The 5,715-nt window shown below is 33.9% G+C and overlaps 1 long non-coding RNA gene across 1 annotated transcript in view; it reads left to right on the forward strand.

Annotated features, from left to right (window-relative positions):
- Positions 1-217: 217 nt before the first annotated feature.
- LOC118767558 overlaps positions 218-5,715 on the forward strand; it is a 13,419-nt gene continuing 7,921 nt past the window's right edge. The window contains exons 1-2 of the long non-coding RNA XR_005003480.1: positions 218-228; positions 5,576-5,584. This is a non-coding gene — a long non-coding RNA (uncharacterized LOC118767558). The remainder of the gene's footprint in view (positions 229-5,575; positions 5,585-5,715) is intronic.

Below are 5,715 nucleotides of genomic sequence, written 5' to 3' on the forward strand. Positions count from 1 at the left end.
AATGAAAGGCAAATTCCGTCTCTGCGGAATTTGAACTCAGAACATAAAGACGGACGTTATGCTATTCGGTGTGCTAACGTTTCTGTCCGTCCACCACCTTAGTATTCGTTAATATTTGGGGCTCTGCAATATTTCTCCTGACAAATATGTGAAACTAAATATTTATGCCATAGTTATAGTAGGAAGCTGTTGTTCCTTTCAAGATGAATAATTTCAGATGTGAAAACAGTGTTACACATCGAATAAACATAAAGAAAGTATATAAAACGAACTTTATACAGATTTAGATTAAGTTCTATGAAATAACAGGGACCTCGTCAGGGGAGAGTCATATAAACAGCATAACCTGTGAACTGATATTTTATGTACCACTGATTAGTTGGAGGTGTGACCGACCTCTGCGGTACGACTGGTACACTTGTCATACGGATTATGATAGATTCTTGACTCCTAAGTAATGAGAGGTTTTGTGTACAATTTTTGTTCGTCGAATCATTTCTTACGTAATTTATTTCTTATTTAGCTTCTCACAACTTAATTTACCTTAAAATTTGAAAATGTTTACAATCTTTCATTATAATTAAAAATATCTTGGTGTTCTAATAAGAGTCTAACAAGACACCATATCTTGTAAATGCTATTGACTTTAAGTAAATACTTTTATAATTATTTTAGTAGGAGTTTAGAATAATCAGATCAATAATATTTTAAGAATCTTAATAAAATAAACGTAGTGAAATCCTCTGGGCTTATTGATGCTTAGAAAAGCTTATCGAGGAAAATGTATTGTAATTATATAAAATTTATTAAACCAAAACAATATATATATATAATATAATATATATAATATATATATATATATATATATATATATAATATATATATATATATATATAATATATATACATAGATATATATAATATAATACACATATATATATATATATAAACTATATAATATAATATTATATTTATATATGTTGTATATATATATTTTGTATATATATATATATATAATATATATATATATATATATCCATTTAATATGTTTCCCTATGGTAAATTGAAAACATTTCCTCAGATATTTCATTGTACTTTACAAATTTCTTTTCTTAAAATAGGAGTTATTGTCAACTTTCCTTCAAGATGAAACGTATGTAAAATGTATTCTATGAAGTAATATATTAAGTTAGAATACTAGTAATTTGCTCTTATCTAATACTTTGTTTGGATGTTGCTCCTTACAATAAAACGATGATCATTTCTCTATATTCTTTGGTCGATGTCGAAATAAATTAAGGTCATGTACAATCACAATTTCAAAGTTTAAGATGAGTTGATGTGCAGAATCGAATAAACTTCGAAAAAAACTTGCAGTGATACATCTCCTCTATACATTCTAAGTTAAACCCATGGCTAGGCCAACGTTTCGCAATTGCTTTGGGAGTCCTTAAATATAAAGTACAAGTTAAGTACTCTGATTTATGTTATCCCCTTTCTTACCTCTCTAATTCTTTGTAACTAAATTAGAAAATTTTATATTAACACCAAGGCGGTGAGTTGGTAGAATCGTTAGCACACCGTCAAAATGCTTACTGACGTTTAGTTTAGCTCTACGTTCCGAGTTCAAGTGTCGCCTAGGTCGAGTTCACCTTTCGGGATCGATAAAAAAATTCCACTTGAACACGCTCTTTATTTATTTTTAAATTCAATTTTGTTTCATCTTCTCCACCCCTGAGTATCAACAAGAGACCAGAGGCATGTATGTGATAGAAGGAGACAAAATTTCTGAGAAAATCAGTGGTTGATGTGAGCATAATATTTTGAGCTTTTTATATTATAGACGTTCCTTCGAATCTGGTCAATAGATTTTCCCGTACCTTTACCGGTCATTTCCAAAGAACATACAAGGTTGGTTTTGGTCTTCACCTGTCTTAGATACCTAAATCTCGTCGTTCTTGTATTTTAGTAGTTTTCCAATTTCTTTTGCTGCGATATTCCTATCAGTAGGAACCGTCATATAAAAAAAAAACAGACATATTTTTGTCTTAAGTCTTTGAGGGCGATATGTGGCCTGTATGTATATTTCCCATAATCCCATGGGATACTAATCTTCTGTTCCTCAGTGACTGGCTGAGTATACCAGTTCTTCGGGTGCGGGATATAATAGTGACCCTGTATGTTTCAGTGCAATTATTGGTCAAGGAAATCATGCCAGGTTTTATATTCTGCAGGAGCAAAGACTGAGCAACCGGCATCAATGTGGTCAATGCTGTGAAGTTTACCATTTGAGAGTCCACACTTTGTGTCTGCCTCATTGTGCATGATATTAAAATGTTAGTTATTGCTGAGGAGAATTTGATCTTGTGCCACTACGTTAAATCCGTTTTCGGCTTTCAAACCTTTGCTGTGCAGCCACTGAAAGGTTCTTCTCATACCTACATCGCTCCCCCAGTTCCTTTCGAGTACTATCAATGCAATGGTTTTTCTTGGCACAATGTCGAAATCTCCTATTTTTACCTGTTTTGGGGTTGGTGTATCTTCATTATCGCCATGATAATCAGAGATGTTAAGATCTCGTCTGTATCTATAAGCCTCTTTTGAGATTGATTGCAGTTTTTTAACCCGTTCAGTTTGTCTTACCAGTTGTATCATCCACTCGGTGTTACACCGAATGCACAATTTAAATGCTGTCGAGATCATTTCATAGACCGTTTCAAGATGAATTAGGACTCTAACGCCTTCCTTTAGTGGGAGATAAAGCCTATCGATTTGGGTAAAATTATGTATAAATGAACACTGTATTTATATAAATAATATATAGGCTATTGACAAAATTTTTACACGCTAGGCCACTGCTAATGGACATTTTTAATATTTCTGATTGCCCTTTGATATTATGAATTATTGATAATTTTTTCTAGAATTTTCGAATTGAAAAGCCGGCATTTTTATTTACTGCCGACAAGGAGGTGCGTTTGCGCGGTAGATATAAAAAATTAGAATGTATAAGCACGGGGCATATACTGGGTTACCTCGTGTATATATATTTAATCTAAGGTGTACCTGCTGAAGAAAACTTCGCCTAGCAAATTATTTTATTTGCTAAAAAAATTTGTAACCATTGGCCCATGAGTTAGATGGTAAATGTTTTTATTTTTCAATCCCGTCGGAATTTTACCCCTAATATTGGTTTGGAATTTAACTGTTCTCTCTAGCGTGAAAGGAGTCCTATGATGGATGCCTCTTATGTACTTAAATGTACACTATATAATATATATATATATATAGTATTATATATATATATATATATATAATATATAATATATATATATATATATATAATTATGTGGTGTACAAAATATTTCAAGTAAAACTCCACAGAAATATTATTCAATTTTTATCGTCTTTCCTGTGATATTCAACCACTCGTTGTGCAAAGCTATTTCAACCTCTATCACATTAAGATATTTTAATGCTTTTCATTACCATATTCAAATAACATTCATTAAAAAGTTTCACAGCTTGATTTTGGGCTCTTCAATTATGATTCCACCTCACGCACACCCTGGAATAAATACTAGGTAGAAGGGCGAATCCCTTTATCGTGGTTCCCAGATTTGCAGTCTGCAATTATGGGGAAATCAAGCGCCATCCATACTTGTATTTGATATTCTGCAGTGTTCTTCTATGCGCACACAAAATGGATTTGTAAGTATTAGCAACTAAATTTTATTACATATTACTTGCTATCTTTCGAGTTGCTGCATTAGCAAAACATAGTTGTCTTCACAAACTCGTGTTTCCCAGGAACTGGTTAATTTTAATTTGTGTAACATGCGGTGAATTAATTGGAGTCAAGAAATTTTCTTAACAGCAGCCACTCCTTCGAATACATAACTTAAAAAATAAAGCAACTTCATTTGTGATTCTCACCACGTGATGAGCTGGCAAATTCGTTCTCACGTTAGACAAACTGTTTACTAACGCTTCTAGCATTGTGCTCGCTGCGCTCACATTCCACTGATGTCAGCAATGCTTTTCGCGGTCGATAAAAAATGTACTTCATAAGCACTGGGGACGATATAACCCACTCGCTCCTACCCCAGCAAAAGAAAAATAGGGATTTTGCTTGTAGTAGTGGTATGGGGGGGGGGGGCTGATATGACACCTTTGAACCCCTCACGTGTTAACTTTCCAACCCATGGGTCTGTTCATAGTAGTCGTTTCTGGTAGTGGTTTTACTAGTTCGGAATGCAAACCCTACATCAAACCTCTTTTCTTCACCTTTTACGAATGGCAGAGGAAACTTTGGATTTTTTTTTTGCACAACGGCCCCCAAACACCTAAAATATGAATAATTATTGTTAAGGCGACAATATGGTAGAATAGGTAACACGATGCGCAAAATATTTAGCGACATTTCTTTCGGATTTAAGTTCTAAGTTTAAATTCCACGGAAATCGACAATTTAAATTCTTTACACAGCAATTTAACTTCAATGGATTAAAGTCAAAACTTCTGATTATCAGAACCCCCTGCAACCCTCTATTTTAACTGAATCTCGGAAAATCGCAGTTTAGGTTCTCTTTACAAAGTCGCAGTACCTCTTATTTACTAGATTTCTTTCCATGCCTCATAAATCCACACATCTTTACCTTGCGCAACACAATCTTCTTAAAGTAACCCTGAAGTGTACCGTAGTGTTTCGTTGCTGCTGTGAAGTTGAATCCATCCCACATTACTGACGATCCATGATATGCAATTTCCTTATGGAACTACTTAATGCTTTTTTCCCAAAACTTTCCTTTATACATAGTTCAATTTTTGGCTCTCAATTTAATCCGTAGAAATGATCGGATAGATATATCTTTGGGGTTCTTAATTCTTATGCGTTAATATCTGCTAAAGTAATATATTCAAACATATATTTCCATTCATTGAATTTGATTGCATTGATGTATTTAATTGTATCTTTATTTTATTTTACCAGCTGTTTAATTAGATTTTAACTCATGTTTGACACGTTGTTGAACAAAATGTAAAGAGGTTCCAATTTTAGAATATATCAATGCACGAATGATAAGATCTCTCACTCAAATTGGACACTCACGTGAGACGGGAGAACTACTATAACAGTAGAAACGACGGTGTGCTTGCCTCACTTGGTATTCATTCTCTAAATGAACTTTTCTGTTCCCAGTACACTTCAGAATTAAAGTACACACTCTGCTGGTCATCCAACGCATTTCAGGTGGTAAAGGTTCCAGCATGTTTAGCATCATTAGAGTACTAATAAATAACACAAATTTTCGCATCAGTTATATTTTTCATAGATTCAAACTTTTCTAATCGAGTTGTATCATAACTTATGGAAATTACTCAATGTATCAAAAAGTCAGGCTATCCTTGCCTACATGAAAACATTCTGAAAGTTTTAATACAACTAGAAAAACTTCTGTTGATGCCCAACAATATTTTGCTGGTGCGGAAATGATACTCTCCTGTATCAACTTCGCCATGTGGGAATTTATTACACCGCCAGTCAGATCAATGTTTCTAACTCTCTTTACTAGACAGGAATTGTTGTGAGCCCACGCGAATGTGCACTCGCACACACACGCACACACACACACACACACACACACACAGAGACACACACACAAACCCACACATGCTATAGGCCAGCGGGTTTAGGATCTGAAGAAACGGTATA

The sequence above is a fragment of the Octopus sinensis genome, linkage group LG22 (assembly GCF_006345805.1).
Source record: "Octopus sinensis linkage group LG22, ASM634580v1, whole genome shotgun sequence".
Lineage (NCBI taxonomy): Eukaryota > Metazoa > Mollusca > Cephalopoda > Octopoda > Octopodidae > Octopus > Octopus sinensis.